This window comes from Palaemon carinicauda, chromosome 29 (genome assembly GCF_036898095.1).
Source record: "Palaemon carinicauda isolate YSFRI2023 chromosome 29, ASM3689809v2, whole genome shotgun sequence".
NCBI classification, from domain to species: Eukaryota; Metazoa; Arthropoda; class Malacostraca; order Decapoda; family Palaemonidae; genus Palaemon; species Palaemon carinicauda.
In genome coordinates this window covers 98,338,382-98,360,478 of record NC_090753.1, presented here as the reverse complement: position 1 = coordinate 98,360,478, position 22,097 = coordinate 98,338,382, and the positions used below count along the sequence as shown (strand labels likewise).

Here is a 22,097-nt window from a genome sequence, read left to right as displayed (position 1 = left end):
GGCATCGAGTAGAGAGATACCCCTTCCACGACACCAAACACAGAAGACTTTCCACTTTGCCTGGTAGACTGCTGCTGATGATTTTCGCAGATGTCCACACATCCTGATCGCAACTTGTTACGAAAATCCTCTCTCAGAGATTGATTGATTCATTGATTGAAAGTTTTCTGGCATCCTGACATCTAAGGTCATTGACGCCGATAGCATTTATTATATATGAAAAATAAAAGAGAATTCAATTAAAACCATAAAAGTTAGGATGTCATTAAAATAATTAAATAGTTTTCAGAAGACCTGCTTCTGAAATGAATCTAAAAATTCCGCTCGCATAGTAGGACACATCATGTCCAAGAATCTTGGCAAGGATGAACCTGCCATCCTCACCTCAAGCCTCAAACAGATATCTATTTCTTAAGTTAGTAAAATTAGAGCATTCGATCAACAAATGCCTCACTGTTAAGGGTACTAAACAACCCTCGCAATACGGTTGGTGTTGGCCCTTCAGCAGAAACTCGTGTGTGACCAATACGAAGACGCTTTGTTTTTCGGGGCATCATGTTATGCCTCCAAGGTGATATAATATTTGTTACTTCCCTTATTTTATTGCCATCTAGACTATCCCAGTGCTGTTGCCATTTATTACAAAACAATTTCTTGATGTAAGGTAGGAAATCATTACAGGGAACGGGATACCTCTCTGGTAGCAACTCGGATGCAGCATTCTTCACCAGTAAATCTGCCTTCTCATTCCCAGACACACCTACATGTGCTGGAACCCAACAAAATCGAACTGTTATACCTCTCTGTCCAATAATAAAAAGCCATTCTAAAATCTTTAAAACTAGGGGGTTACTAGAATTAAAAACTTCTAAAGCTTGAAGAAAACTCCTTGCATCACTAAAAATTGTAAAATTACCCTCCTTTTCCAACGCTATTTTTAGCAATAGCGGTTAGTATGCCATACAGTTCGGCATTAATTATGGAAGCTGTTAAAGGAAGTGGACCTCTACAATTAAAATCATTACTATGTACTCCAAATCCACCGCCAGCATCAGATTTGGAGCCATCAGTATACATAAGAGTCGATCCCCTATGTTCTGCAACATGTTCCATAAAAAGAGACCTGGATTCTAAGTCAGTCATATTATTCTTAAATCAAGTAAAGTATTTACATAAAGATATGTCAGGTAATTTCCATGGAGGCGTTGATGATAAGTTGAATGGAAGCACCTTAATTCTAATTATATCCAGATTGTTTAATAATTGTTTCACTTGAAACCCAAAAGGTTGAGGAGATTTTAGGTGCAACTCAAAGTATGTTGAGTGCCTTTTAAGGCTTGCAGTCTGGAAGGCTAAAGAATTAGGGAGTCTTTGCAATCTAAACCAATACCGAATAATAGACAACATTCGGTAAAGGTCTAGAGGTAACTCCCCACCATCAACAAGAAGACTTATGATAGGTGAGGTTTTAAATGCTCCTGTGGACAATCTAATACTAGCATGATGTATAGAATCTAATATTTTTAACCGGCTTGGGGTGGCTGAGGAGTATAATTCGCATCCATAACTAATTTTGGAAAAAATCAAGGCCTTGTATAATTTTAAAATAGTATTGCAGTCTGTCGCCCATGATGTGTGGGACAATACTTTTAAAAGATTCATAGCTTCAAGACATTTAGCTTTTGATGCTTTTAATTGAGAAACCCATGTAAGCCTACAATCAAATATCAACCCTAAAAATTTAGCTTCACTTGCACAAGGGATTGCTTGACCTTTGATGTATATATCCGGGTCTGAATGTATTCCCCGGATACGACAGAAATGAACAATTGTAGTTTTACTTGTCGAGAACTTAAATCCATCCATATCGGCCCAATGGATAATTTTATCAATAGAGAGTTGTATTTTTCTCTCAACCATTGCCATTCTAGCTCCAGCAAATGATATGGAGAGATCATCCAAAAATAATGATGTGAGAACATCCCGGGGAATGACTGAGGATATCCCAATAATTGCTAGTGCAAAAAGGGTTACACTCAGCACAGTCCCCCTGAGGAACTCCTTCTTCCTGGCATTTACTCTGTGATAGAGTTTTCGCAACACTCCCTTGGAAAACTCTATATGAAAGAAATGACTGAATAAATAGTGGTAACTCTCCTCTTAATCCAAACTCATGGATTCTTTTAAGTATACCGTATCTCCATGTGGTATCATATGCCTTTTCAAGATCAAAAAACACTCTCACATGGAGCTGTTTGGAAGCAAACACTTCACAAATGGAGGACTCAAGTCATATCAGCACATCAGTCGAGTGCATTTTTCTGAATCCACATTGAATGGGTGATAAAATACCCTTCTTTTCAAGGTACTACATCAGTCTTAAATTGACCATCTTCTCCATGATTTTGCACAAACAAGATGTTAATGCAATTGGCCTATAATTTGTTGCTAAAAACTTGTCCTTACCAGGCTTTTAAAATGGCCAAAATAATGGCTAGTTCCCAAACACTTGGATAACTACGATCATGTAATATTCTGATAAAAATGCTTAAAATAAATAAATTTGTATTAAAAGGTACATGTTTAATCATTGCATATGGAATTCCATCGGGTCTAGGGGCTGTATCGTTATATGTAGCAAGAGCAGAATCAAATCTTCTTTCAGTAAAAGGAGAATTGTATGACTCTTGCTTTCTTGTTGCGAAGTTTAAAACTTTCATTTCTTCAATGCTCCTATACTGGTGACCAGGAACTGCTTCACACTTGCACGATACATTTGAAAAATGATCAGCAAGGGCATTGCTAACTTCAGTTGCTCCAGTCATATACTGGCCATTTACCTTTAACTCTGGTGGTGGGTTTGGGGTGAATTTGACTGCTATCTTTTTTACTTTCCTCCACACAGATGATGTTGGTGTTCTACTGTTAATGGAGGAAACAAATGACATCCAAGACTGGCGCCTAGCTTCTTTCATGGCACGACCGAACTGTGCTCTACATTTCTTGTATATGACTAAATTGTCCTCAGTTCGGCGCATGCGCAATCGGGTTAAATACTTTCTTGTGGCTCTGTGCAGGGCGGTTAGTTCAGATAACCACCAGGGGACTGGTCGTCGTCTGAATATCCCGTCAATTTCCCTTAGTTCCCGAAATCTATCCCAGTCCGCCTTATCAAGATTACATCAAGGCTATCTCTATGCATACTCCATGACTACTTTTTCCATAGTTGGCACAAACAGCTGGCTTATTGTTTAGTTTTTCCTTACATTTCTGGCTTAAATGGCCATACATTTTGCAATGATAACATTGCAATGGTGAAGGGATATATGGTTTTACCTTCAAAGATAGCCAACCAGTTTTTATAACATTTGGTAATCTGGATTGATCAAATGTTATAATTAAAGTAGCAAGAGGAATACATTGTTCTCCAACTTTCTTTCTCATTCTGACTACTTCAACTACTCCTTGATTTTTCAGTTCATCCTCAATTTCTTTTTCCTCTATATCCAGCAATTCTGGAGCATATATCACACCTCTACTCTGGTTGAAAGTAGGGTGCGAAATGCATTTTACACTATGACCATTCAATGTTGTAAGTGTTTTTAACCTTTCACCTTGTAATGGGGATAGTGTCTCTATCATAAGACTTCCATTTCCCTGGGGTGGAATTTTTGGCTGCCCTCCACATAAAGTAACTACAGTATTTACGCGCTCATTTCTTCCATTTTCAAGTTCTAAGATAAAAAAAATATTCATAATTTACTACTTCATAGTGACCAGGTATTACTTCTACTTTTCAATATCTTTCTATACTGTCATCATTTTTCACACTCTCTTTCTTCTCAAGTGTTTTATTATTCACATGACGTGAATAAGGTTCTAATGTAACAATATTAGAACCCGAGTTGGAGCTGTCTGTACCAAGGTCCATGTTTGTATTTTCCACGTTATCAACAGAGGGATGGATTTTTTTGGTATGAGCAAGCCGGGTTATCCACCTCTTATCGGAGGATGCCGGTCCTCCTATCCCATGTGGCCCAACACGAGAAGAGGCTTCAACAGGGACCAGTACTCTATTAGAGAGGGGCTGCCTCTCTTTAGGTGGGTGTACACTGGTCAGTGGGGGTAGTTAGCCCCTCCCACCGTCGACTCCAATGCCTGGCGTCACCCATTACCCGCAAATATGGGTGACTTGAAACCGCATCACTGGAGCCCAACTCTTAACAGACTTGGTCTGCACCCAATGGAGTTTGCCAGAGGGTGATGGCGTCTAAATTGGCACAGGTTGAGATGAAATTCCATTCATCCCACACTGTGCCAAATCCAAAGCAGCAGCCAAAGTATAATCGAACATGCCAAAGTTGTCAACAATATCGAGCCCAAAAGGAAGAGATGGGAGAAAAAAGAAATAACCAAAAGTAAAAGAGAAAGTGCTGACTGATTTAGTTGGATCGACAGCTGGGCACCAAGGTCCAGTTGGAAGTAGTTCCCACTGTTCATTAGAGCCCAGCTGCTAATCTCTAAGCCCCCATCCTCATCAAGGCTTCAGCATCTGGGGGGCCTCTCTCAGAGAGGAGATGCTGGATAGTCTCCAGGCATGAAGTCGTAGCGAAGCTACAGCTTTGTGGAATATGTTAGCATGTGGTTGTTTGAGTAGATTGTGTCGTGGAGGGAATTCTCTCAGAGGCTCCGTTACAATTTGCAGAATGTCCAGGAACCATTCTGCGTGATGCCATAGCAGAGCTATAAGGGTCATTGAAAGATTGACCAATGTTCTGGTCTTGTTGAGTACCCTCCTCATCAGACAGAACGGGGGAAAGGCATAAACGTCGATGTTGTCCCACTGCTGTTGGAAAGCATCTTGCCAGAGAGCCTTGGGGTCTGGGACTGGGGAACAGTACAGCGAGAGTCTAAAGTTCAGGGCCGTTGCGAAGAGGTCCACAGTCGGAGAACCCCACAAAGTCAGGACTTTTTTGGCTACTAGATGAGCCAAAGACCACTCGGTACTCACTATCTGAGATGCTCTGCTCAGGTTGTCGGCGAGCACATTCCTTTTGCCCGGAATGAAGCGTGCCGAAAGTGGTATCGAATGGATTTCGGCCCATCTCAGTATCTCTACTGCTAGATGGGATAGTTGCTTCGAAAAAGTACCTCCTTGTTTGTTGATGTAGGCCACTACTGTGGTGTTGTCGCTCATCACCACCACACAATGACTAGCCAGGAACTGTTGGAACTGCTGAAGGGCCAGAAAGACGGCCTTCATCTCTAGGAGATTTATGTGGAGGTACTTTTCTGACTCTGACCAGAGGCCTGCAGTTGTGTGGTGCAGCACATGGGCCCCCAACCCTTTTTTTGAAGCATCTGAAAACAGCATCAAATCCGGGGGGAGGACGAGAAGGTCCACTCCCTTTCGTAGATTCTCGTCTATCATCCACCACTGCAGGTCTTTCAGTTCTGCAGGACCCATGCGGATCTGGAGGTCCGGGGAGTCGTGTGCCTGATTCCACCGGGACTTGAGCTGCCACTAGAGGGATCTCATCCTGAGGCGACCATTGGGAACTAGACGGGCCAGCAATGAAAGGGGACCGAGGAGACGTAGCTACGGTTGAGCTGGAAGTTCTTCTTGTCTGAGAAAAGGTCTTGCAACCTTTCTCAGCCTTGCTAACTTGTCGTCTGATGGGAATGCTTTGTGGAGAATGGTGTCTACAAACATACCGAAGTATACCAGTCTTTGAGTGGGAAGCAGAGAGGACTTCTCGAGATTTACCATGATCGCCAGATCCTGCCAAAGTCTCAGAAGTTTGTCTCGGTGTTGAAGAAGGGTTGACACCAAGTCTGCTAAGATTAGCCAGTCGTCCAGATAACGGAGGAGACGGATGCCAATCCTGAGTGCCCAAGATGACGCTAGGGTAAACACTCTAGTGAAGACTTGTGGTGCTGTGGAAAGACCCAAGCACAGCACCTTGAACTGGTATATTCTGCTGTCTAGGCTTAATCTTAAGTACTTCCTTGAAGACGGATGGACTGGGATCTGGAAGTACGCATCCTTTAGGTCCAGTGTGCACATGAAGTCTTGCGGTCTTACTGCTAGTCTGACCGTGTCTGCCGTCTCCATGCTGAACGGAGTTTGTTTGACAAACTTGTTCAGAGCTGAGAGGTCGATGACTGGTCTCTAGCCTCCAGACGCCTTCTTTACAAGAAAGAATCGACTGAAGAAGCCTAGGGACCCGTCGAGGACCTCTTGGAGAGCGCCCTTCTTCAAAAGGGACTGGACTTCTACCCGAAGGGCTTGCCCCCTTGCCGATCTCATAGCAAGGAAGTTCAATGACACTGGATTCCTGGTCAGGGAAAGTAGAGATGTTATGAACGGGACGCGATATCCTTGACTGATCACGGAGATTGTCCAGGAATCAGCCCCGAGTTGCTTCCACCTGTTTACGCAACTTTGTAGGCATCCCCCCACTGGTGGAAATGCAGGGGGACTGTCTATCCTAGCGTTTGAGGCCTCGGCTGCTCCCTCTAGGATTTTTCCCTCCCCTGGAGGACTTTTTGCCTTTCCTGTCTTTGACACGAAAGGGCTTAGACACCGTTGTCTTCGCTGCAATTTTTGTCATCGTTGTGGTCTTGGTTGGACGGGACTGCTGTGGTGCTGGAGGTTTATAGGGCTTAGATGTTAAAGCCCTATGGAGAAGGGAGTTTTGATGAGACTTCCTCCACCTCTCAGCATCATGTTCTACATCCTTAGGCTCAAACAGATGAGACCCCTCTAAGGAAGAATGTCAGAGCCTATTGATCTCGATGCTAGGAACCTTCTAGTGGAACTTCTCAGCTAGTGCATCTCGAAGTTAAAAGATGGTATTTGCTCACAAGTTCGATACTTGGTGGGCAAGAAACTTGATCGTGCGAGTAACTGACAGAAGGAAGGTTTCCATAGCTTTCCTGGTGCGTTCCTTGGAGAAATCCTCGGATCGTATCAGGATACCTAAGGTCCCTAACCGAGAACAAGACCTGCTGGTTGGAGAGTCTCTCAAGAGGGATTCCCCTGGTTAGCTCTTCCAGGGAGTGGTGAAGAGGTAGAGCTGAACTGGGCTCCTCCAGGATCTCGCAGTACCTCCTCTGCTGTACGCGAGGAGGTGGGAGGAGCTTGTTCGTGGTACCAGAATGGTTGGAGGACATCTCGGAGAGCTGCTGGGCAATCTTGTCCCTGGTACTCTTCTCTCTTTGAGACCAGGGCAGGGCTGCACTGGTCTTAAGAGAGTTTTTGAGTATCAAAGACACGGTGAAAGCAGTGTCTTTGCCCTCTCGAGGGAGGATCTCTGGGTCGGAAAACCCATTGAGAACCCTCATTGGAGTCAGAACCTGCCAGAATGCATGTTCTGACTCCTGCTGGCCTCCTGTTGTAGGACTTGCAGCGAAGTCTCCTTCTGTCCCCAAACGCTCTTCTTAGGGAGAGACGCGGACATTCCCTGAGTGGCTAGCTGGCTCCATTCTAGCCCTAGTGGAGGACTTTGGCATGGTTTTGAAGTCTTTGGATTTCTTCCGGGGAAGGAGGTAAGACTCCAACATCGATGTGTGGCATGTTCCTTCTGTTTTCAGACTGCGAGGAACTCTCGGCGTGAAGAGAGATTTCCTCCATTGGTGCGATGGGGGAGAGTCTCTCTTCTCGTGGTTCCCTAGGTGACTGGAGATCTTCGTCTGAGAGGGATGGAGAGCTTGTCTGAGGAACAGGAGGAACTTGCCTTGATGGTCTGCATGGAGTCAGTTTCGCCCTCGGGGAAGTGACCGCGTCCGAAACTCCTCTTTTCCTCTTCAAAGGGATAGAGGAAGCCATGGTTCCATGCCCTAGATCTAGCCCTATAGGTCGCTCTGATGAGCAATCAGACAGTACAGGCTTGAAAGCCTGGGTTACGGCTCTGATCAAGGCATTTAACCAGGGCTGCTGGCTGACAGATGCAATGTCAGACAGACCCACTGAAGGGAAAGGGACCGAAAGTTCCCTGGGAGTTACTGAAATAGGTGGGTTCACCTTAGAACATAGCTTGGGGATCCTGAACCCCTCTGCATAAAAATGTTTCCCTTATCCACAATGCGCGATGGTATGCGCTTGCAGGGAGGAGAATGAGGCGATGGCGACCTTGCCGGATGACATGCCTGTTGGTGCGAATACTCGCGCGGGCGAGAATATTGGCACTCGTATGCGGGAGAATATTGGCGCTCGAGCGAGGGAGAATAATGGAGCTCGCGCTCAGAAGAATATTGGTGCTCGCACGCGGGAGAATGTTGGCGAGCGCGCGGGCACTCAGGGGAATCATAATGTGCGTGCAGGAGCGCGTCCATAGGAGAAAGAGCGCGCACGCGCGCGCAGAAGAATCATTATGTAGGAGAGAGAGGGCACACGCGCGCATCTCTGTGTGTGCGCAGAGGTGAGCACACATGATCCGGCGATCGCTGACGCGCAGGTGAGGGCAATTGCCTCACCTACGAACTTGCGGGCAGGAGAGTGATGGCACGCAGGTTTTTGCTGGCGCGTTGGTTGGCGTGCAAGATGTCGCACAGGAGAGCGCGGGTGCGCAGGTGATTGCTGTTGCGCAGGAGAACGTTGGCGCGCAGGTAACTGGCTCGTAGGAGAAATTTGGCACGCAGGTGAGCGCTGGCACGCAGGAGAGTGCTGGCGCGCAGGTGGACACTTGCGTATGGGAGATCGTGGGCGCGTGAGTGCAGGGCGCATAGGTATAGGAGAGCGCTGGCGCGCAGGAGAGCACAATTGCGCTGTGGTGTGCTGGCGTGAAAGCGACCCTGAGCGTGTTTGCGCAGGTGATCGTGGGTGCGTGTGCGCATGTGGGCACGTGTGCGCATGTGGGTGCGTGTGCCCATGTGGGCGCTTGTGCGCAGGAGAGAGCTGAAGATTAGGTTGGTGCGTAGGCGCTTGTTGTCGCGCAAGCACGCGGGAGAATATTGGTGCTCGCGCGAGGGAGAATAATGGAGCTCGCACTCAAGAGAATATTGGTGCTCGCGCGCGGGAGAATGTTGGCGAGCGCGCGTAGGCGCTCTGGAGAATCATGATGAGCGTGCGGGCGCGCGTCCGTAGGAAAAAGAGCGCGCGTGAGCGCATCCGTAGGAGAAAGAGCGCACTCAGAAGAATCATAATGTAGGAGAGAGAGGGCACATGCGCGCATCTCTGTGTGCGCGCACAGGTGAGCACACATGGTCCGGAGATCGCTGACGCGCAGGTGAGGGCAATCGCCTCACCTACGAACTTGCGGGCAGGAGAGTGATGGCACGCAGGTTTTTGCTGGCGAGTTGGTTGGCGTGCAAGATGGCGCACAGGAGAGCGCGGGTGCGCAGGTGATGTGGGGCGAACATGTTGGCACGCAGGAGAGTGCTGTTGCGCAGGAGAACGTTGGCACGCAGGTAACTGGCTCGTAGGAGAAATTTGGCGCACAGGTGAACGCTGGCACGCAGGAGAGTGCTGGCGCGCAGGTGGGCACTGGCGTATGGGAGATCGTGGGCGCGTGAGTGCAGAGCGCATAGGTATAGGAGAGCGCTGGCGCGCAGGAGAGCACAATTGCGCTGTGGTGTGCTGGCGTGAAAGTGACCCTGAGCGTATTTGCGCAGGTGATCGTGGGCGCGTGTGCGCATGTGGGCGCTTGTGCGCAAGAGAGCGCTGAAGATTAGGTTGGTGCGTAGGCGCATGGTGGCGCGCAAGCACGGGAGGCTGCTGCCCTCTGTGAGGACAAGCAGGATGGGTGGTGCGCCGAAGCGTTTGGTGCTTGATGAGCTGCTGGTGAGCGCTGGTCAGGGCGCGTACACGAGTGGAGCGCAGGGCGAGAGTGATGTCGTGCAATAGCGCACTTTTGAGGAGCTTTATTAGGCTCATACAGCAACGGCGATGGAAGGTCAGCAGGTCTGTTGGATGAATGGTCGGCGTGTCCTTTAAAAGGACAACCATCCACCGAAGGAGATCGCGAACGATCTGCAGAGAGGTCCAAGACCGAAGTCACAAGACTGGTTGCAGGTGCAGTGATGGATGATTGAAGGTCTAAAGGCTCCTCTGTGGGGGACTGCATTGAAGACGTTGAACCAACCTCCTCCCCGCAGGTGAAGGAAAGCCTCCAAGGCAAAGAGGAAGGCGAGCCTTAAGACGGATGCCCTCTGGGGGCCGTTGGATCAGCAAGCTGACCGCCAGCAGTCCTCCGAAGAGGAGTCTCTGTAAGTGAACTCCCCCGAGGGAGAGAAACACTAGCAGGAGAGACCGATTATGAACTTAGTTTCCCCCTCGGAGGATGATCATGAACAGGGGAAACTAATTCGGCAGCTACAGTAGAGTTTGGAGTGGCAGAGGAGATGGTGATGTCGCACAAGACACCTCTGACACAACAACGTCGACAAGTGTCAGGGGATCTATCTCTGACGGCGACGACGATTGCTTGACAGAAGCACCCATGCGGATGAACTCAAGCAATGCCTCCTTGGAGGGCGAACCCGTGAGCCCAAAGAGGACCAAATCTGAAACATGGAGGTTAGTAACAAGGCCTCTCCCGGGGGGAGAGGTGGTGATGCTTCGCTAGGGGAAGCAAACTCATCTCTCGAGACCCAGGGTTGGTCAGAAATAAATTGGTCTACGCTACTACTCGACAGTCACTCGAAAGAGACCGACTGAGTAGGAGTTTCGGTGGAGGTTTAGGCGATGGAAGAAGTGGCCTTGGGTTTTCCTATCTTCGAAGGAGAAATATCCCGCTTGGACTTCTTCTTCCGCCGTTGCGAAAACCTCTCCCATTGGGAGGAAGACCACTCACTACACTTGTTGACACTGTCACACCGTTGACCTCTGCAAGAAGGACAAAGGGCATGAGGATCAGTCTCGACCACCAACATAAATGTTCCACAGGGGCGGTTGGAGAGTCCAGGGCAGGTGTGCATGGTCGCAGAAGTTAACTTCACACACCCTCAGTCTCAGAAAAGAGAGAAAGCAAAAAGCGTTAATGGCTGCCAATTGCCGGCGAGGATGAAGAACAGCAAGGTCCATTCACCATCCGTGTCGAAAGCAAAGAGAGCTTAATCACAGGTGTGTGAGGGGGTGCGGTAGCAAGCTACCCCCCCCCCCCCCAGCTAAATAGCGGTGTGGGTAGTTTACCCTCGTTGAAAATTGATGGCTCGTCATTTCAGCTACGCCAAAAGTAATACCCGTAATAAATAGCGTGGTTTGTATTCCAGTTACGCAACAATTGCAGTTTATACAATTGGCCTCTAGTACATTCTCCATGGTAAACATTGGAGCAAGTACTACATATTTTATCATTCTTGCAAATTTTAGAATGATGCTCATATCTAAAGCCATTAAAACATTGCAGCGGCTTCTGCTTAAAAGTTTGAACTTTAATCCATTCATTTTCTATGTAAATGTGGAAAGGCAAATCAGCATCCTGGAGAGTCAGGAGGATAATCACTGACGTTCCAGGGACTTTACGCACTTTCCACACAGTTAAAGGACACATGGCCAATATCTCCTCTTCTGTAAACTCATTCAAGTCTCTATTAAAAACTACTCCCCTTCTATAACTGAAGTTTAGATGGGGTGTCACATCCAGCTTTAGTCATCATTCTCTGTATTTAAATTGCAAAGTATAACAGATTGAGTTTCTGATTCGGCACTTATGAGGAAACTGTTCTTTCCATACCGAGATATATCTCCTGGTGCGATGGTACCTACTTTTTTAGAAGAAATTTACATATCTTAAAATAATTTCCAGTACTCCCTTTTGACTGAGCAACAAGCCACTTTGGTTTTGGCTTTCTCTGGGAGGGTACAACTACCTCTATACCTTTATCAATCCAATCTGCAGGTTTGTAAACATCTAGATCCTTAGGTACGCCATTGTAAAGAGCACCCTTGATGTTCAAATTATTGAAACCATAACATTGAAATGATTTGTACAGCACATCATAATTGGTTCCTATGGGAATCTGTGTGACATGAAGGATTCGCAAATTCTCCTTGTCACTCAAATTACTTTGCTTTTGAGCATTAGTAGAATGGTCCTTTAGAGTTTCAGGTCGTCAACAGAGGGGTTAGTTTTTAAAGTAGCAAGCCAGGTTATCCACCTCTTATCGGAGGATGTCGGTCCTCCTATCCCATGTGGCCCAACACGAGAAGAGGCTTCAGCAGGACCAGTCCTCTATTAGAGAGGGGCTGCCTCTCTTTAGGTGGGCGTACACTGGTCATTGGGGGTGGTTAGCCCCTCCCACCGGCGACTCTAATGCCTGGCATCACCCATTACCCGCAAATATGGATGACTTACAATCGGATCACTGGAGCCCGACTCCTAATAGACTTGGTCTGCACCCAATGGGGTCTGCCAGAGGGTAATGGCATCTAAATTGGCACAGGTTGAGATGGAATGCCGTCCATCCCACACTGTGCCAAATCCAAAGCACCAGCCAAAGTATAATCAAACATGCCAAAGTTGTCAACAATATTGATCCCAAAAGCAAGAGATGGGAGAAAAAAAGAAATAACCAAAAGGAAAAGAGAATGTGCCGACTGATTTTGTTGGATCGACAGCTGGGCACCGAGGTCCAGTGAGAATGTAGTTCCCACTGTTCATTAGAGCCCAGCTGCTAATCCCTAAGCCCCCCATCCTCATCAAGGCTTCAGCATCTGGAGGGGCTTAAGGCTGACCAATAGCCTTTTACTGCCGAGACTGACAGGTGCATTTCTTCACGCAAATGCACGAGGAACTCTGCTATTGCTGGAATAGTGGCATCGAGAGGAGATATACCCCTTCCACGACACCAACCACAGAAGACTTTCCACTTTGCCTGATAGACTACTGCAGAAGACTTTCGCAGGTATCCAGACATCCTAGTCGCAACTTGTTGGGAAAATCCTCTCTGAGAGAGATGCTGGATAATCTCCAGGCGTGAAGTTGTAGCGAAGCTACGGCTTTGTGGAATATGTTGGTATGTGGTTGTTTGAGTAGATTGTGTCGTGGAGGGAGTTCTCTTGGGGGCTCCGTTAGGAGCTGCAGAAGGTCCGGAAACCATTCTGCGTGATGCCATAGTGGAGCTATAAGGGTCACTGAAAGATTGACCGATGTTCTGGCCTTGTTGAGTACCCTCCTCATCAGACAAGAAGGGGAAAGGCGTAAACATCGATGTTGTCCCACCGTTGTTGGAATGCATCTTGCAAGAGAGCCTTGGGGTCTAGGACTGGGGAACAATACAGCGGGAGCCTGAAGTTCAGGGCTGATTGATTGATTTGAAGTTCTCTAGCATCCTGACATCGAAGGTCATTGACGCTGATTTCGTTTATTATAAATAAAGATTAAAAGAATATTCAATTAAAACTAGAGATGTAAATGTTATAAAAGTTAAATAGCATTAAGAAGACCTGCTTCGGATATAAATATGACAAATTCGGAGATAATTTGTATTTTTCCTAACCATACAAACCTTAGCTATTTACATTGGGTTTACCTTTTAACGTAGCTGAAATGGCGAGCCATTAGAATTTAACGAGGGTGTATTACCCCCGCGCTAGTTAGCAGGGGGGTAGGGGAGTGGTAGCTAGCTACCCCTCCCCCCTCACACACCGGTGAACTGCTTCACTTCACTTAGAGGTAGGACTTGTCTTGGGGGACAGGGCTGGCGGGCAAATATGTGTAAATAGCTAAGGTTTGTATGGTTGAGAAAAATACAAATTATCTCCGAATTTGTCATTTGTTCCGTAACCGAAATACAAACCACGCTATTTACATTGGGTGACTTACCCCTTAGGAAGGGTGGAAAGTCCCCAGCCATACTGGCTTTGGCTTTACCCGGGGACTCAGAATCTGAGTGAGTCGCACTCGAGAAAAGGAGTCCCTGCACCTCACAAGTTCATTGCTCCGCAAGGAAACGTGTGGCCTACATAAGCTTGTGTGTGAAGGAAGAAGTGTGACCCGTCCTAGGCAGTTGACCTGGAGTTCCAGAAGGAACTAAAAAGTCCGAACCATGCTCCATAGAGGAGGTCTCACTCCGACTGGGGGCAGGGACGTTCGCAGCTTCGCATGAGCGAGGAAAGGTACAGCGGGAAGGAAAAAGTCTATTCCTTTCAGCCTAAAGACCAGGGAAAGGCTGAGCGACAGGCTTCACTGCCGAGAGCGGAAACGAGTTTCCTCCCGCCGAAAAGCAATAAGTTCATTATTGCTGGAGAAGAGGCTTCAAGGGAAGAGGTATCTCTCCCACGACACCAACCACAGAAGACTCTCCACTTCGCCTGGTAGACCCCTGTGGGTGACTATCGCAGGTGACGCGACCTCCGCCCAGCGACTGTAGCGGGTTGTCTCTTCTTGAGGAGGAGGCGTAGTGTCTCCAGGCGTGAAGCCGAAGCGATGCCCCGGCTCGTGAAAGATGTTGTAGTGTGGTTGTTTGAGTAACCTGTGCCGTGGGAGAAGCTCTCCCGGGAGTTCCGTCAGGGGAAGAAGAGGGTCCGGAAACCATTCCGCGTATAGTCACAGTGGAGCTCTCAGGGCCATCAAAAGGTTGACAGACTACCTGGTCTTGTTGAGACCCATTCTCAACAGACAACAATGGTGGGAAGACGCAGGCGTCGATGTTGTCCCACCATCACCGGAATGCATCTTGCCAAAGAGTGTTGGGGTCTGAGACTGGGGGGAAGAACAGCGGAAGCTTGAAGTTCCAAGCTGTCGCGATCAGGTCCCCCAGGCCAGGACTTGCTGGTTACTAAAGGCCAAAGACCCCCAGGTACCCTCTATCTGCGAGGCTCTGCTCAGATAGTCGGAGAGAACATTCCTCTGCCCGGAATGAGCGAGCCGATAATGGTATTAAGAGGATCTCGGATCATCTCAGTATCTCTACTGCAAGATGCGAAGGTATGAAAATGCTTCCCTTGCTGGTTGGAATACGCCAGTACCATGAAGTCGTCGCGCACGGTGAGACTCAGCAGGAGCTGTAGGATCTGTAGAGGGGCCAGACTACGGCCCCTAAGCCTGCCTGAATGATGGAAAGGTATCCTTCAGGTCCTGACCATAGGCCTGAACCGGAAACATGCCCCCTTCCCCCCCTTTTCTTTGACGAGTCCGAGAACAGCATAAAAAATGTGGGGAAAGGACGAGAATATCCACTCCCATCAAGAGGTTCCACAGGTCAACACCCATTGCAGGTCTAAACGTTCCGCTGGTCCCATAGGGGCCAGAAAGTCCGGTTAATCGTTGCTTTGATATCACCGGAACTTGGGCCGCCCCACAGGGAACTTATCCTGAGGCGACCGTTCGGGACTTTAGACGGGTCAATGAGGAAAAGAGACCTAGGAAACGTTCCATGGTAGGGCTGAAAGCTCTGCTTGACTGAGAACAGGTACTGCGACTCTCCTCAGCCTTGCCACAGTCAACTGAAGGGAAGGCTCGGAGAAGGAGGCAACAGCATCTGGCGTCCCCAGGCGGTCACCCATCCAAGTACTGACCAGACCCGACGTTGCTTAACTTCGCTGGACGGACGAGAAGCGGTGTTTCCAACGTGGTAAGGCCGCTGACTCAATACCATGGCTAGATACTCCAGATGTTGAGGCAGAAGTAGAAAAGGCTCCTAGCAAATTACCATGATCCCTCACTCATGGTAAGGACCCGGAAGCTTGTCCCGGCGTTAAAGAAGGTCGAACCCGAGCCTACCGGAGTTGACGAAGGAGGCGGAAGCCTGCTCCTGAGCGGCCATGAGGAAAGCCGGGAGAGTTCTCTGGGGAAAAACCTGCGATGCCGCGGCGGGATCGCCACACTGCATCTTAAGTCTAGGCTGAATTCCAAGAGCTTCCTGGAAGATGGATGGAATGGAAACTGGAAGTACCCGTCCTTCCGATCCAGGGCCTAAGGAGTCCTGCCACCTCATTGCCAGTCTGATCGATTCTGCTGTTCCACGCTGGACGAAGTTTGTTTGACAAACTTGATCAGAGCTGAGAGGTCGACGACGGAATTCCCGTCTCAGATGCTTTCCTATGAGAAAGGATCGACTGAAGAAGCCGGGGAGTGAAGCCGTCGACGACCCTATGGAGGACCTTCTCCTAAGGCATGGATCATTCTACCCAACCGGGCAAAACTCTTGCTGACCCCATGGCATAGAGGTTCAGTGACACTGAATTCGTTGACAGAGACGGAGAGATGGTAAGAGCGAGGCGCGATATCCTTGGCTGATGACGGAGATCGTGCAGGAATCGGCATCGGGAAGCTGTTATCCGGACGAGTAACCTTAGGCATCCTCCCAGCGTGAGACCTGCAAGGGGGGGTTGCTAATCCTAGAGTTTGTGAACTCTGCCGCTCCCTCTAGGATTATTCCCCCACGGGAGAGCCTCCCGTGCTACCTGTCCCTGACAGGAGGGGACTGCTATTGGACACCTTGTCTTAGCTGCCGTAGCCGGTCCGATAACTTAAGCCGACGAGGCTGAAAGAAGAGGAGCTGGAGGCCAGCAGGGTCTGGAAGAAAGCGCCTTGGAGGAGTGAAAACGGAAGTCCACTTCCTCCGCACAACCGCTGTCCATGTCTCTGTCCTTGGGCACAAACAAGCTCTTCCCAAGGATGGAAGAGTGTCTGAGCTTGTCGAAATCCACGGATGAGACCCCGAGAAGAAGCCCTCGGTCACTGCGTCTAGATGGTCCAACATCGAGCTTGCCTGCAAGTTCGAAACTTGGCGACGAAACGCCAAGGTGCTTGAGCCTGAGAGGAGGAAAGTACCCATGATCTTCCTGGAGCTTCCTTGTACAAAACCTCGGGTCACAACCGAGGAGGGAAAGGACCTGGTAAGCCCCTTCCACGAGATGGAGAAGAGGAAGGGCTAAACCAGTCACCCCTTGCCCGACAGAGAAATCTCGAACGGAAAGCTCCCTGGCAAGACCCTTCCAGGGAATGACGAGGAAGTGCTAACCCAGGTTCTGGAAAGAAGAATGTTGCTCAGACCTCCCTGAAGATTCTTCCTGCTCCTGCATGTGCCATGCTCTGCGTTTACGGGGTGAAGACCGTGTTCTGGAAATACGCTCCAGAAGACTCGCCAGGCTGGCCAGGTTACGAAACCCCGACGGGAATCGCGGTCGCAATCGCCCTGGCGCTCGCGCGATGGCAAATCATGGTTTGCGCGTGGCCGACGTGGAAGCGCCCATGCGCGGGCACGCAGGAGCGCAGACGAAAGTGCGCGAGGGAGCGCAGAAGGAGGGCGAGCGTGGTAGGAAGGGCGAGAGCTGGTGGTCGGAACCAAAAGTTCACAGGCGAGCGATGACCCGTAGACGAGCAATGGATACTGCAGGAATCAAGCCGACGTTCGCGCGACGGAACACCGTCGGTCCGCGCGACGGAACACCGTCGGTCCGCGCGACGGAACACCGTCGGTCCGCGCGACGGAACACCGTCGGTCCGCGCGACGGAACACCGTCGGTCCGCGCGACGGAACACCGTCGGTCCGCGCGACGGAACACCGTCGGTCCGCGCGACGGAACACCGTCGGTCCGCGCGACGGAACACCGTCGGTCCGCGCGACGGAACACCGTCGGTCCGCGCGACGGAACACCGTCGGTCCGCGCGACGGAACACCGTCGGTCCGCGCGACGGAACACCGTCGGTCCGCGCGACGGAACACCGTCGGTCCGCGCGACGGAACACCGTCGGTCCGCGCGACGGAACACCGTCGGTCCGCGCGACGGAACACCGTCGGTCCGCGCGACGGAACACCGTCGGTCCGCGCGACGGAACACCGTCGGTCCGCGCGACGGAACACCGTCGGTCCGCGCGACGGAACACCGTCGGTCCGCGCGATGGAATACCGTTGATTCGTGTGCGGGCGAACATTAGAGAGCATGAGCGCGGGCACGTGGGCGCGCGGGTGAGCGCAGGCGGTCGGGAGACCGATGGCGCGTAGGCGGGCGATGGCGCGTTGACGAGCGATGGCGCGTCTTGGCGAGCGATGGCCCGTAGGCGAGTGAAGGCGCGATGGCCCGTAGGCGAGTGAAGGCGCGATGGCGCGTCGGCAAGCGATGGCGCGTCGGCAAGCGACGGCGCGTTGGCGAGCGGTGGTGCGTTAACAAATTGCTAGCGCGCAGGCGAAGAATCACGCGGGCGCGTAGGCGATCGCTAACGCGTAAGAGACTGGGGATGGTTAGCGCGCATCGCACTAAACAGAAGGCGCGCAGGTGCATCAGGCGATCCTGGACGGTCAGGAAAAATCGTTGGCGCCCATTGGTGCATAGCAGAAAAGGGCACGCAGATGTGCGCTGGCGATTGAAGAAAGCTGGCGCACAGAAGGACCGAGGTAAAGGTGAGCGCTGGCGAGCAGGAAGAGATTCACGGCAAGACTCAGCTACCGGAGATCGTGGTCCACAGCAGGCGAGTGCTAGATCGCTACTGATGGTGTCCAGGGGACCTGACACGCGTGGCAGATCGATGGCGATCGTTGACGCGCAGGAGATCGCTGACAAGCAGGCGAACGTTGACGCGTCTGTGGTCGCTGGCGAGCTGGTGATCGCTGGCGAGCAGAAGGGAACGCGTGGAATCCTGTGTGTAGAAAATGAGACCTTGTCCAAGACCTGAACCGAAGTTCTAGATTGCGCGGGCGAACGTGGGCGCGTATCAGGAACCAACAGGAACAGCAGCGACGATCATCAGGAGGGCGCTGACGAGCAGGAGAGCGCTGGCAAACAGGAGAGCGCTGGCAAACAGGAGAGCGCTGGCAAACAGGAGAGCGCTAGCGATCAGGAAAACGCTGATGAGCAGGAGAGCGCCTGTGCGCTAACACTGAGCAGGAGAGCGCCTGTGTGCTAACACTGAGCAGGAGAGAACACTGCAGAAGGGCGTGCAGGGGAACCCTGACACGCAAGGGAAGCACCCCCGTGGGAGGCAACCCTTTGCCCTGAAGGGACCGTTGTCCGTCGGAAGACCGTTGTCCGTCGGAAGACCGTTGTCCGTTGGAAGACGAGGTCAGACTGCTCTCCATCTGCACCAGGGGCGGAAGGTCAAGAAGAAGGAGCTGCAGGCCGCATACGGAGATTCAAAAAGGCGCCTCTTAGCACCCTTATAGGGAGATGGGAGGCCCTTACGACGTAGCGGATGGTGAGCCTTACGGCGAAGGTGGCCAACAGCAACAACAGCAGAAGAGTCCTCCGAAGAGGAGTCTCTATGAGTGTACTCTCTCGCGAACGAAAGAGAAACCCTTCGTAGAAGAGACGGGTCAGCTAGTGACCTAAAAAGAGCAATCCTCCGAAGAGGGGCTCCTGCAGTTGCCCAGCCCCTTGAGCGTAACTGCAGGTGCGACCGCTCAGCACCAAGAGCATAGCCGCACGAAAAAAAGGCAAGAGAAGAACCCCCAAAAGGGGAAAAACTCAAGCCTGGACAGGAAAACTTCCCTCGGAAGGAAAGCTACCCACCCAAGGAGGCGAGCCTCCTGAGTGTTCTAAAATGAACTGGAGAGCTGTCAATCATCACTAGAGTACTTCCAGGAGAAGGAGACACGCCCCTGACGAAGATCTATAGGGGAGGCAGCAACAGCCGAATCCCCAGGCCTCAACAAGACAGCTCACTCCGTTGTCACATTACAGAAACGAACTAGATCGGTAACTGTGAAAAATAAAAACAAAAACTGTGAAAAATAAAAACAAAAAACATTAGTTAACATTCATTCCCCCGGGAAGGCTCCCAAGAGGAATCCCGAGGGAAAGGAACACAAGAATTACACAACAGGCACGTGCCCTCACAACCACTTACACTCACGGAAGGAGAGCTGTAACCAACACAGAATTATAACAATTATAATTATGTAACTATGTAATTACTGTATGTAATTTAAAAATGAATGAACACTAAAGAAAGAACGAAAACCCCGAAAGGAATCGTTCTACAAAGCTGAAAAATCAACAAATACAATTAGATTCATAAACTAATTGAGACAAAACGTACGGCGTAGCAACCCCACCCACACGGGAAGGAAGCTTCTCAGACGTAGTAAAAGTAACGTAGTAAAAGGGTGAACGACCTCAAATAGAGAGAGAGAGAAAGACCGAAGTCAAACCCGATCGCGACCCATGAAATTACACCATGGTGGCCTAACTGCCGAGGGCTCCACGGAGATATCGTACACTACACACACAAACACAAACTCTGAAAAGGAAACTTACTGATTTCTATATTCAAATATATAAATAAACACGAAAAAATGTTTACATATATATTAAGTAAAAGAAAAGTAAGTGATTAAGTAAAGACAAAACAAACAATGGCTGCCAAGCGAGGACAAAGACAGAGACGTCTGTCCATTGTCCGAGCCAAAAGTGAAGTGAAGCAGTTCACCGGTGTGTGAGGGGGGGAGGGGTAGCTAGCTACCACTCCCCTACCCCCCTGCTAACTAGCGCGGGGGTAATACACCCTCGTTAAATTCTAATGGCTCGCCATTTCAGCTACGCTAAAAGGTAAACCCAATGTAAATAGCGTGGTTTGTATTTCGGTTACGGAACAACTAAAAATTCCACTAGAAGTTAATATGATATAAAAGTTAAATAGCATTAAGAAGACCTGCTTCTGGCGTGAATTTAAAAATGCCACTGGCATTGTACGACACATCATGTCCAAGGATCTTGGCAAGAATGAACCTGCCATCTTCACCGCGAGACTCAAACAGATATCTATTTCTTTCAGAGCTATAAGTGGTGCATTCAGTCAACAAATGCCTCACTGTCAAGTGTATCAAACAGTCGTCGCAATATGGTTGGTGCTGGCCAGCAAGCAGAAACTCGTGTGTCATCCGGGTGTGACCAATATGGAGACAACAAAGAGTAGTCTCCCATTTTCGAGGCATCCCGTTATACCTCCAAGGGGATATACCAATCGCAATTTCTCTCATCCTATTTTCACTTAAACTATCCCAATGCTGTTGCCAATTGTTATAAATAGAATTCCCAATTGCTAGTAAAAAATCATCACAAAGCATGGGAGACCTTCTTAGTAGCAACTCGGGTGCAGCACTCTTTGCCAGTGAATCTGCCTCTTCATTTCCAGACACACCAACGTGTGCAGGAACCCAGCAAAATGTTACACCTTTTAGCGCAATAATTAAAAGCCACACTAAAATCTTTAAAACTAAAGAGTTACTAGAATTAAAACCTTCTAAAGCTTGAAGAACACTTCTTGAATCACTATAAATGGTAAAATTGCCCTCCTCTTTTAGCGCTATTTTCTCAATAGCGGTTAGTATGCCATATAGTTCAGCAGTAAATATGGAAGATATTGGAGGAAGTGCCCCTCTACAGTTAAAAGACCTACTATATACTCCAAATCCAACACCAGCATCGGATTTGGAGCCATCGGTATATATATAAGTAGATTCCCTATTTTCTTCAACATGTTCCATAAAAAAAGACCTAGCTTCTAATCCAGTCATGTTGTTTTTAACACCAATAAAATATTTACAGAAAGATATCTCTGGTAATTCCCAGGGAAGGGTTGATGGTATCTTACATGGAAGTACCTTACCTCTAATTTTATCAAGACTGTTTGATAATTTTTCTACTCGAAAGCCATAAGGTTGAGGAGATTTTGGGTGCAACTCAAAGTATGTTGAGTTCCTTACAAGGCTCGCAGTCTGAAAAGCTAAAGAGTTGGGGAGTCTTTGTAAACTAAACCAACACCGAATAATGGAAGACATGCGGTAATGGTCTAGAGGTAACTCTCCGGCATCAACAAGGAGACTTGGGATAGGTGATGTTCTAAATGATCCTGTGGACAATCTTATACCAGTATGATGTATTGAATCTAATATCTTTAATCGGTTTGGGGTGGCTGAGGAGTATATTTCACATCCATAACTAATTTTGGAAAAAATTAAGGCCTTGTATAATTTCAAAATAGTTTTACGGTCTGCCCCCATGATGTATGGGACAATACTTTTAAAAGATTCAGAGCTTCAAGACATTTATCTTTTAATGCTTTTAAGTGAGAAACCCTTGCAAGCCTACAATCAAATATCAGACCTAAAAATTTAGCTTCACTTACACATGGGATCCGTTGACCTTTAATGTATATATCCGGGTCTGGATGTGCTCCCCGGATACGACAGATATGTACAATAGTAGTTTT

At 49.0% G+C, this 22,097-nt stretch overlaps 1 pseudogene; it reads right to left on the bottom strand.

The window, feature by feature from the left end:
• Positions 1 to 15,414: 15,414 nt before the first annotated feature.
• On the bottom strand, positions 15,415 to 15,533 carry LOC137622893 (5S ribosomal RNA; annotated as a pseudogene).
• Positions 15,534 to 22,097: the final 6,564 nt, after the last annotated feature.